The sequence below is a fragment of the Cyclopterus lumpus genome, chromosome 17 (assembly GCF_009769545.1).
Source record: "Cyclopterus lumpus isolate fCycLum1 chromosome 17, fCycLum1.pri, whole genome shotgun sequence".
Classification (NCBI taxonomy): domain Eukaryota; kingdom Metazoa; phylum Chordata; class Actinopteri; order Perciformes; family Cyclopteridae; genus Cyclopterus; species Cyclopterus lumpus.
The window spans coordinates 580,001-592,500 of record NC_046982.1 but is presented as its reverse complement, the minus strand read 5'-3'; the positions used below and the strand labels follow the sequence as shown (position 1 = coordinate 592,500).

The window sequence follows — 12,500 nt, the reverse complement described above, 5'->3', positions numbered from 1 at the left end:
CCTAGACCACCTTGGGACATTAGAAACCCACCTAACATTCAACTCAGACGGACGAGTGATTCACTGGACCTTTGGAAGCCCTGTGCCTTTTGTGGTAAACTCCCTTAACACGTGCTCATGATGAACATCAACTGGAACTGGATTAGGATTGAAGAACAAGTGCGTCCGTTATTGATCGGCTGTGCGTGTGTCAGACTGCATGGAGGATAGAATGTCTGCCTCTAAAAGGGTTGTAACCTCAGATATTTATATCACTGCATCTATCAAGGAGTCAGCACGGAGCGTGTGCACGAATACTGGTGCTGTACATAAAAGCGGCAGGCCAAGGTAAGGTGAAATTTAGAGGGGGAAGCCATGGTAGCTCGCTGCTTTTCACTTGTTGGATCCAGCTCACATGAAGGAGAGGAGAAGGGGTTAACTTACAGCTGCATTATATCTCACTTTTGTAATGGTCAATCAGTGGCTCTCCATCTGATTCTTAAGTCCTCAATCTAGTCATCTACTCAAGATCTGGTTTCTCTTTGCTACAGTTAATGAACCCTCATGTGGTTTCCCAAAAGAACTGTTAGTGGGAGGAAATCTTCACTGCAGAACTGACAAGTTGAAGATTAAGCAGTGAGCTATGGAGTCCTCTCCCTGTCTCCCAAACAAAGAAGAGTTGTATCTCACTCCATTGTCCCTCCGAGCATCTCAACAATGATTGCGCTTTCGCAACCCGGCGTCGGGTTGCGAAAGCGCAATTCGCGTCATTCACAACACCCTGCAGAAATGTGCTTTATTTGCATCCATTTGCGTCTGTGCATTGACTTCGAATGGAATCTACTCGCACGAAAAATTCTCAAATGCTTTTGGTGTGAACGCAGCATTACGAGGAGAATGTGTGAATTAACACAACCACGAGACATTCTTGAACATATAGTCATAAATGTACATAAAAAATTGATTAGGCAGATGGGACCATTAGTCGTAGACAGACAGCCAGTAGCACACGACTGAACGTCTGGCTGAGATAAAACAAATTCTCTGTCATAATTATGACTTTTATTAACATAATTTACAAGTGGGAGACTCATAATTAGGATAACTGACATGGACTCAACATCAGCATACCTCTTTTCATTCATTCAAAAGGCCTTGTTTTCTATGTTGCCTAGATATCTAACATCTTTAGAGGAGTTCAGTGACGGCAGATCACAGGAGAGGTTTGCTTTAAAAAGAATCCTCATACCAACTCCGACCTGTTTCCGGTGGACCTTGCTACTGGAATTAAATGCCGCACAACTTAAGTTAGCCAGCTCCTGAGTAAAATGCCTGTGTAATGTCTGATTGGCCCATGTGAGAGACATTTGTTGCATGGAGAGAGTGGGTGTGTCGGTGATGTTTCCTATTATGAGGCTGGTGCAAAACTGGAAGAAAACCAACACTCATTCACACAAAGTCGCCACAAAAAAAGGACTAACTGGAGAAACAATGAGATTGAGCTCCCTCCCAGAGAAGAACTGTTACTGCCAAATCTACCTGAACAGCGATGTGCTATAACCGGCCATGAACGTTTTGTTCCTTGAAGCTGAACTGTTGAGAAGTCGTGAGGATTTCATCCGGCCGGGTAGATTTTATGAAGAGACAAAAGAGCCATTAATAACCCATGGAGAGAGGGACAGACTAAGCACCGCTGGAGGCTATCAACAACTCCCTCTCTTCCCTTTTCTCCCATCCGTACGACCCCCAATCGACTGGAGATGCACATACGTCAGAATCTGCGTGGAAGGGATTCTTTTTCTTTTTTCTCACTCTTTCTTTTCGCCCACTGAATGTTATGATTCAACTCAGCCTTTAGAGCAGGTTTGAGAAGAGAAGAGCGTGGGCGTAACCTGCTTCTCCCCGTCTCTCTCTCTCTCCCTCTCACTCTCTATCTCAGTACCTGCTTTCCTTCTGCAAAGAGCTGCAGAGCTGCTCGTTCTCTCTCTCAGAAATGAAATCCTGGGTTTGTACATCATGCCCGTGAAGCCTCCAACTTATAGAACGGAACAGCTCAGTGGTGGGATGTGTGAAGGAGGTGGGGACCAAAACGACCAGCTGACTGCGAAAGAAGCGTGAATCATATCTTTCACACCTATCTTCTCCTGTCATATTTATCACAAACTATGGTAGACTGATTACTTCAGACTGCAGGGATAGTTTTTTACAGCATTTCTGCATGAACAAGACAATTCACACAAAAGCAATGTATCTGTCTCAGATGAATTAAGAGGCTGATTGTAGCTCAGGGTTGGTGCACATGTCTATGTTATGGTCTCAGAGCACTAATTGTAAGCCAGCCTTGGCCAATGTACGGACTGGATAAAACTGAGTGGAGAGACATAAAGAACACAGAAACATTGACAAGGACCACTGGAGCGGTTCTGGAAGATCGTGGTGGACCTTTGCTAGCAGACCTTACATGTTGGCTTTTACTGTACACCTGTACAACAACAGCTGCACCTCCAGTCACCAGTCCGTCAAGCTCCTGAAGTACCACACCACCCTGAGTCTGCCTTCTACAAACCCCCCCGGAGTCTTTGTGCCTTCTCGCCTCATAGGGTCCATTGGACCTGTCTGTGTCTGGAGCCGGTCCTGGCTCCTGGACCCTGCCCCCTGACTCCTTGCCCCTGCTTCCTGCATCCTGCCCCTGGCCTCCTGCCTCCATGGCCCTGCCTCCTGCCATGACCCTGCTGAAGCCCCTCCTCTCTTCCTCCTTCTGTTTCATGGATTGTGGAGGTCTGGATCGTGGTCCAACTCGCCCTCATCACCATGTGGCCCTCACCCTCACACATGTGACTCCTTCAGCTTCCTGGGACCAGGACCTCAAGTGGGAGTTGAACATCAGCTCTCTCATCACAGAAGCACGGAGAAAAGAACGGATGAAGTACTTCCTGTGGCAGCTGAAGAAGTTCAACCAGCCAAAGACAATGACGGTGCACTTCTACACCGCCATCACCATCTGGTGCGCCACTGCCACCGCCAAGGCAAAGGGCAAACTGCAGCGCATCATTAGCTCTACGGATGGAGAAGATGAATGGTTGACCGCTCGATGACTGGCTGCAATCTGCAGTCCCCCCAGGACCTGTACGCCAAGAGGAACCCTGAGGTCTCTGGGCCTCATCAACAACGCCAAAGGGCCGCCACCCAGCAGTGGCCCAGGTGAGGCAAGGCTAACAGGCTTCTGGTCATCCACAGCACCCTCCCAACCAGCTAGCCAAAACAGCTCAGTCCAATAGTGGTTGCTAGTTATGGGATGTACTATCAAGGACGCCCAGTATATGCCAGCCATGGTCTGTGATATTGTTATCACAGAGTACTGATATAAGAAGTGGTCATTTTGTTTCTCTCTACCACTGACAGAATATTCGCTATCAAAACTCAAAATAAAGTTTGTTGGCAAGAACAAACAATAAATAAAGAGCAAAAATCTGATGTTGTAGACATGTAAATTCCTTCTCTAATATAAAACAACCCCCACATTTTCAAATGAAAAATGCAGATATAAATGTTGAGATCGACTCTGGCTCTCAGTGAGTGATGTGTTTTAAAGGTATTTCTGATACTGAAACATAAAGAGCAGTTGTTGCTCTTGATCTCTGGGTTTGAACCATTGCCTGCTAGTACTCATGTCGGCTAAATGGGCACAACTGAGAGCGTTGCTGTACTGTCACCTGCTCTTTTTAATCTATACATGGATGACCTTTCTAAAAAAGTTTAAAGAGTGTAAGACAGGATGTATGGTCTTATTAACCATCTGATCTACGCTGGTCCTGTCTACTTGTAGCGCTGGTTTACAGCAATTGCTCAAGGTCTGGTGTGATATCAAGTTCAACTCTAAAAAGAGTGTTATCATGATAGCTAAAACCAAGGAGGATCAGAAGCTACATTCTCCTTCATTTCTTTTGGGAGACCAGGAGCTAAATGTGGAGCACAAAGTCATATATTTGGGTCACATCATCAGGAACGACCTCAGTGATGATGACGATGTGCAGTGTTAAGCCAATATGCTGGCACGTACATTTCATATGTGTACAGAAGATGTTCAACCTGCTCTCTTCAGAGCCTACTGTACTCCTCTATACAGTTATAGTAAAGCAAAATGAAAAAGATTCAGGTGGCATTTTATGATGCTTTCAGAATCTTGCTCAAGCTTCCCGACAAGTGCAAGTCAGATGTTTGTGACTCGTAATGTTCCCACTTTCCATGCTGTGTTGAGGAATTTTATATACAAATTTAAATGTTGATTAAATGACTCAGAACATGTAATTATATAATTGAGCGAACACAGAGTGATACGAGGGATTTTTCTTGTTTCTGGAATATGTGTTTGTATGTTTTTAACCACAAGTGACTTTTTAACTGCAATGATTATACCTGCGTCCTCGTATTGTATTTTATTTGATATATTGTTGTTGTATTTGTATGGACTCATCAGTCCGAAATAAAAGAAATACATATATTAGACATCGGAGGGAATAGTTGTTCGATGTGTCCATTGTTGAAGCTAAACGCAAACAAAAGCAGCAGTTCGACTGGAGTAAGCTAACCTTTGAGTAGTTGAGGTGACCTTTTGGCCGATTCAAAATGAAGATGTGAATGTCCTGTGTTCAGGTGGATGGCAGCAAACAAAGAGTAAAGCTACCTTTGTCAGTCCAAGTTACTAAACGGTAGAGTTCATCAGGCACGGCGCTGCTACAGAGCTGACAGAGCTCTATTACAGCCGACTGATGACCTTCATCTCAACGAGCTGCTGGAGAGATCCAGGGAATTCACACTCAGGGCTTTGTTTGGTATCCACACGCCTTGTCTCAATGAATCAAAAGGGTGCTTCGTCCTGATCTACAGAGGTATAATAATAATAATAATAATAATAATAATAATGCATTGAATTTATATAGCGCTTTTCGTGATACTCAATGAAACTTCACATAATTATAACATCCCAAAAGCTAAAAAAATAAATAAATAAGAAAACTAAAATACAGGTAAAACAGATGAAACAAATGGGGACTTTCTCAGTCGCTCAGACCCTAATAAATAAAAATAAGAAGAAGATGGAGCAAACAATCACACATTAAAAGCAGTTCTGAACAGGTGGGTTTTGATTTGCGATTTGAAGAAGGAAAGATCAGTGCAGTCTCGGATGAGTTTGGGGAGAGAGTTCCAGAGGGAGGGGGCAGATATAGAGAAGGCTTTAGTTGTGTTTTCTAGACAGTGGAACGTGGGTTGTTTTGAAGTGTATTTTGTATGAAATAAGTGAAAATGGAATTAAAAACAATGTAGTGGAATATGATAATAAAAGTGCATGCACACTCACCTCCTTTATATCCTCATCATTGTAGAGTTGTCACTAACTGGAAGGGGTTGACATCTCTGTGTCACTGGTCTCACATTAACTCCAGTTATCTAGAAAAGGAGAACACACAACACACACACATGGATACACAGTTACTACAGAAGGTATGTGAAATATTGGTTTCTCAAGAGATCATGTGAGCTGCATCCTGTCTCCTTATCTTGCACAGCCAGACTTCGGTCTGGTAAGAACAAAGCAACATTGGTAAGAGCAGCGGCCTCAGGGGGTCAAGGTATAAAGTGCCAAGATGCACGAATGCTGTGGAGAGATTTAGTGAAATCGAGTTCATACATCAAAGTAAATGCTGAATCTGCATTCGGGTGTTGCTAATATCAACAGGTCTCATGCAGCATTTTGTGGACCTGGTTCTGATCCTATGACACATTGCCTCTCATACTAAAATGCTGCTCCTTGCATTGTTTTGCAATATGTTCACAATAATTCTAGTTTTAATTCATAATTGACTTGGTTCTATTTCCATATTCTGGTCTGGCTGAAGCTCCTTTTATTTTGTGCAAACCGGCTGAACCAGTATTTCACACGTGTTCTGGACTGTATCTGCAACCTGTGCGGATCACATCGTTAAATCCAAAATAAATGAGTGATAATTAATACGACAATCTGATTATGTTTGTTCATGTTCTCCGGAGAGTGCAGTTAGTGACCGTGTGTGCTCCGAGGTTGAATGTGATTCTGTAGACATGGACACGCATTGCCAGGTTTTGGGAATGTCTTCTGTTTAATTGTCGAGATGATGACAGGCTTCAGTTTGTGTGGATGTCAAACCTGAACACTTGATGTCACCGTGGTTGTTTGTATGGTAAGACATTGCAGCATCAGGTTTGGGAAATGGAATTAATGAAACTGCCATTAAGTACCTGATGGTGTGCACAAAGTATTTCAATCAAACTCCAAAAAGTGTTCCTCACCTTTGCAAATGGTTCAGAAATGCATGATGGTGTTTGTCATTATCTGATTAAAATAAGTAACTTTTCTCTTTTCCAGAAGTGATTAAGAGTGATTTGCTTTTCGGTATTTGTTTGACGCCTACTGTACCTCTCAGATTTACAGTAATGGATTCTGACACCAGTGGAAGGCACAGCGAAACCTGCAACAGGCCCACGAGGGTTCCACGATACCGTCAACATGTGCGGTTGACAACCGCACATGTTGACTTATGTATTAATTTACACCGGATGTATGATTTTATTTATGATCTTGTCAGTTGATTTCATTTGATCCTACAAACTGAATGACACGTATGGGGTGTCGGTACTCCGGACCTTTATGGTATTAAACTTCTCCAGTCAAACAATACCTACATTTGATCTTTTTCTTGGCCAGATCTAAAAAACAAATACTTTTTGTATGGATTTGCTTGCAGCCAATCACCACAAGTGATCGGTATTGCCTGCACACAAACCCATAATGTTTCCTCCCCATATTCACTTTCACAATGAATTTTAATTACCCAATTCATTCATTTTAATTTCTAAACAACTTGAGGAAATTAGTTGTTTCAGAATGTGATTTAACACCACCATACTGTCTTTTTATTTCCATTTCCATGTTGCCCGTCTGCATTTTCTCTTTATTTCTTATTTGTAATTTAACCATTGCGTGCTGCAGCGTTGGTTCGATTCACCTGGTTTTTGCAGGTGCTATAAAATCTATGAAACTTGTATACATGTAAACATGGGTAGACATGGTTATTTATTAATTCATCCGTAGACATGTGGTTACTGCAATGATGAAGGCTTTATGAAAGCTGTCAGCAGAGCTAGTGTGAGCAAGCAGGAGGTGGATGGAGGGCCTGAAGAGTAATAGCTTTGTCGTCAGGAACACATTGGCTATCCTCACGGAGATCAACCCTTCTAATGCTGCGTTCACACCAAAAGCGTTGCAAATTTATCGCGTGAGTAGATCCCATGCAACGTCAATGCACAGATGCGAATGGTTGTGAATGACGCAAATAGAAATATTTAAACTTTGGCGAAAAATTGTCCCGAAGCTGAGTTGCTAAAGCCAATCAGCGTTGAGACGCTGCGCTCGTCATCACTGACGTCGTGCCGTTGGTGAATCAAACTGGCTGCTGCTGTTCTAGTAGCGCTGGAAGAGGCAGTTATCCATCATCGAGCTGTGTGAGCCCACGCATGATGTTATGAATATATATATATGTGTGTATATATATATATATATATATATATATATATATATATATATATATATATACACAGTGGGTACGGAAAGTATTCAGACCCCTTTAAATTAAACACAGCTGGACTCCAATGAAGGAGTAGCACCATCTCAAGGAGGATCAGAAGAAATGGACAGCATGTGAGTTAAATATGAGTGTCACAGCAAAGAGTCTGAATACTTATGACCATGTGATATTTCAGTTTTTCTTTTTTAATAAATTTGCAAACATTTCTACATTTCTGTTTTTTTCTGTCAAGATGGAGTGCTGAGTACATTAATGAGAAATAAAATTAACTTTTTTGATTTTAGCAAATGGCTGCAATGAAACAAAGAGTGACACATTTAAAGTGGTCTGAATACTTTCCATACCCACTGTATATATATGAATGATATTAATGTTATGAACCCAAACACAAAGTAGTATAAAGCAGAACTAGTGGTTATTTCTTCCATGGTGGATGGCGGAAATCAAACTGTTTCCATGGAGTAAAGCCACAGAGATAAGCCACGCCCCCTCTAAGGCGCCAATGAAGCAAATGACGTGAATAAACCACAACTAGTCGGGCGAGTAAACTCACGCGAGTAAAGCGTGAGCAAATATTCGCAGCGCTTTTGGTGTGAACGCAGCATAAGAGTAAAACCAGAGGACGAGGCATTTTCCACAGTATATACTTTGCCTTCAATTCAACACAAGCAACAATCCGAGTGCTAAATGTATATGCAGTTGAAACTATGCATGTGGATTTCCAAGAGAGCAGTGAAAATGTTTCTCCTCTGTTGGCCATGAGAAACGCTGGTAGAGGTTCGGCGTGTGCACCCAGACAAGCACACTAACAGCAGGTGCTTAATTGCCTACAAATCAGCAATTTCTAACTCTTCTGTTTCACAGATTAATTTGTTAACAGTCTCAGATTTGTCCCGCAACCGATGATGGGAAATGACACCCAGGGGTCCTATTAAGATATTTTTCTCTGGTGGAAACCTGATGAAGTTGTTGCCTGGAAACAGGCTCATTAACAACGTGCAGCTTTAGCAGACCCAGAGTTTGTATGGCAGACGTGTGTTTAGCCTATCTGGGCCTATGCTGTGGGTGTGATAAAAGGATCAGAGAGCTGCTGCACTTCAAACAAGAAAGCTCCACCATACACAGTGTATTTACATATTAAAGCCATGCTTTGTAATTGTAAAATACACCGTGGGTTTCCTAAGCTTTTATCTACTGCAATGTACACTCTGAATATTACCCACAGTCTGACGATAAAACCTTACGACATGAGACATGAGGCCTTTCTCATTACCAGTGCTCCAAGTTTGAACTGGCTTTCTAGAGAGTCAACTTTGCAAGTTGAGTTTGCTTAAAGGGGACCTAAATGCCTTCTAAAGGCTGTTCAACATAAATACCTGTCCCCGCTGTGCCTAGAGACCCCGAAGATGAAATCACAATGACTCGGGCAACACAAATGTATAAGACCATGAACACTAACCAATCAGAGTGGAGTTTTCTTTTGAGAGGTTGTCTTAAAGAGACAGGTGCTAACACGGAGCGTTTCGGATAGTCAATATAGCTATGACACAGGCAGACAGACGGTGTTTTCTGAACATTAAGTATGAGAACATGTTCTAGTAGTAACAGAAAATACAAGTATGAACCTGAAAATAAGCATTATGTATCCCCTTTGATTTACAATTGGGACTGCAGTGTGTTGCAGGGACAGCTCAACTCGTCTGGTTTCTGTTGATTGCAGTGGAACATAACTGAATATCTGTTCAAATGTACTCAAATCAACAGGCAAGTATCAATTGTGTGAGCCTGTAACAGAAACATCCAATAACCTCACTAAACTCACAAACTAATTAGGCCCACCTACAGAAGACCTGGAACAACATTACATTACATACTACAGAAAACACTCCCCTCATGGTTGTACACGGTGTTACAGACTGGAGGTATTTTCCTGCTGAGACACCAGGCACCATACACTCTTTATTTTGGCCTGACCTCGATAGCCTAAGCAGACATTTGCCATTTTGCAGAGAGCGCACAGGGTTTCACAACAGGAGATATACCACTACCCACAGTAGCCTAAACCGAGAAATATTGAGAGGTATTATAAGGATAGTTACCATGGTAGACAGAAAGGCAAAGTCTCCGACGGTTGACAAACTTCTATCCACTCACTATAATGTCATATTGCCCAACCCTGGCCCACGACAAAATCAAAAGGAAACTATTTACAAGTGTGTCGTCGTCCACAAACAGTAGTATAAGGTAGAAGTATTGTTCAGTCTTTAAACTAAACCAAACTCAAAATAATTGTATCTGGGTATTTAGAAATGTTTTGACATTTTAGGGCAAAGTATTGATGTATATGGAGGCAGCTTTAAACACTACTAACAATAGTCACCATGCTAACAATTAGCATTAGCAATTACCGCTCGTGATTAGCATTCGTGTTAGCGATTAAAATCAAACTTTAAATTAAAAGAGTAACAGCTTCGACAAACAGTAATTTAAAAACAGTCCAGCTTCATGTTAAAGTAAGGTTCAGGTGGTGCTTTTTATGTTCGGTAACTGTAGCATGAAATCATGGCGGAATTAGCCAGCTAGCCAGCTGCTAAATGAATAAAATGTAACAATTTAATGCTTCATCCACACACTCTTGTCACAGCACTTTGCTATGGCCAGATGGTCATTACCACTGATTCACCAGCTTTGTAATGTACGGATTGGTTTCATTTCAAGTCAACCGAAAAAAAGAGAAAAGTATTGCGCTGTGCTGTAATGCTACACTGGAGCCCAATATCACAAATTACAAATTTGCCTCAGAGGGCTTTACAATCTGTATACATACGACATCCCCCGTTTTCTAGAGGCCTTTTCCCGAGCATGGCAGTGAGCTTGCCGCCAGTTGAAGTTGTTTTTGTGTTTCATGTCTGAGGCTTGTTAATGTTGTACCAGAGGCATCGGCTTCAGACAGGGATGCTTTTGGGAGCTAATCATCTCAGTGGTTTAATATGATAATCCATTAAACCATTTTAATCCCTGCCCTCAGCCAAAACATCTCAAAACAGAAAAAAGATTCAGCTCAACAGCCTGAAACACAATAAAGCAAAAACATTGTCAACTTCTAGCTTAAAAGAGGTCATCACTGTGTCGATACAAAAAGCTGCACAAAAACAACATGAGCACGACTTCAGTATGCTGCAGGTCATGCAACAACCTGATAGGCTGTACAGTGTGCACACGGAGGTGGTGGAGTACGTCTGGTGTCAATTTGGCAAACATTCTATTGGAATAAAAGATCATGTCACTTTTACAGTTAATTTAATGACATGAAACTAAAGTCTAACTTATTATCTTTCTCACCAAATATTGTTCTAGATTATAAATATTGATGCATTGCAGTAGACTACATCACACTCATATCGCATCTAGTTGGGGTGTGGCAAGTTTTAAATTCTGAACCACTGGGCAATATGGTATCATAAAAGCACCTATATTTCCATTTTGACTTCATGGATATTTTGTTAAATTCTCTCTTCATTTTAATCACTCGCAAAATACCAGCTCCAGCTGATGCATGATAGTTAGCGACTGTGCACACACATATGTATATAACAATTACTACACAGTTAAATATACAGTAGCCTCTAACTTCAAACAAAGGCGTTTATGATTAGAAATGTATTTTTCAAAAACAGAGGCAAATGACTACAGCCAGTAAGGGAAGATATGATTTATTTAGTGATAGCATTAACAGAAAGTCGATACACAAAAGAATACGTACAAATAAACAAAATGAAATAGCAAGACATTAATAACACTAGTTGTATTACATACTTGTAATAATATCTATGAATTGAAATAGTTCATGCATGTTGATAAGTCGCCTCATCAAGGGTATATACCATCCATCTGCCTCCAAGGGATGGGGAAGATGGAGTGCCGGCAGGGGCAGGAAGCTGGGGACTCTGGGGGTCACAGGCCGTGGGCAGCGATGGAAAATAAACACAACAAATCCATAATTCTAATCCAAGAAGCATGTTAAAACATACTTATATTTTTGTTTATGAGACATCTGGTCAGTCTTTGAGAAGGTGTGTTTTGGGGCAACAGAGGTGATCACATGCCACAAAGCTGGAAGTTTGGAACTACACAAACACAATCTGAGAAAATACACAAGCCCACTGACACACAGACAGTGAAGGAAAGACCACTGACACACAGACAGTGAAGGAAAGACCACTGACATACAGACAGTGAAGGAAAGACCACTGACATACAGACAGTGAAGGAAAGCCAACTGACATACAGACAGTGAAGGAAAGCCCACTGACATACAGACAGTGAAGGAAAGCCCACTGACACACAGACAGTGAAGGAAAGCCCACTGACACACAGACAGTGAAGGAAAGCCCACTGACACACAGACAGTGAAGGAAAGACCACTGACATACAGACAGTGAAGGAAAGCCCACTGACACACAGACAGTGAAGGAAAGCCCACTGACACACAGACAGTGAAGGAAAGACCACTGACATACATACAGTGAAGGAAAGACCACTGACACACAGACAGTGAAGGAAAGACCACTGACATACAGACAGTGAAGGAAAGACCACTGACATACAGACAGTGAAGGAAAGCCCACTGACATACATACAGTGAAGGAAAGCCCACTGACACACAGACAGTGAAGGAAAGCCCACTGACACACAGACAGTGAAGGAAAGCCCACTGACATACAGAGTGTGAAGGAAAGCCCACTGACATACAGACAGTGAAGGAAAGCCCACTGACACACAGACAGTGAAGGAAAGCCCACTGACATACAGAGTGTGAAGGAAAGCCCACTGACTCACAGACAGTGAAGGAAAGCCCACTGACACACAGACAGTGAAGGAAAGCCCACTGACATACAG

At 42.0% G+C, this 12,500-nt stretch overlaps 1 protein-coding gene across 1 annotated transcript in view; it reads right to left on the bottom strand.

The window, feature by feature from the left end:
* Positions 1 to 5,449, bottom strand: part of LOC117746568 (disks large-associated protein 1-like) — a 98,342-nt gene extending 92,893 nt beyond the window's left edge. The window contains exon 1 of the mRNA XM_034555794.1: positions 5,339 to 5,449. The gene's annotated coding sequence lies outside the window, so the exon portion shown is untranslated. The remainder of the gene's footprint in view (positions 1 to 5,338) is intronic.
* Between the last annotated feature and the right edge of the window lie 7,051 nt (positions 5,450 to 12,500).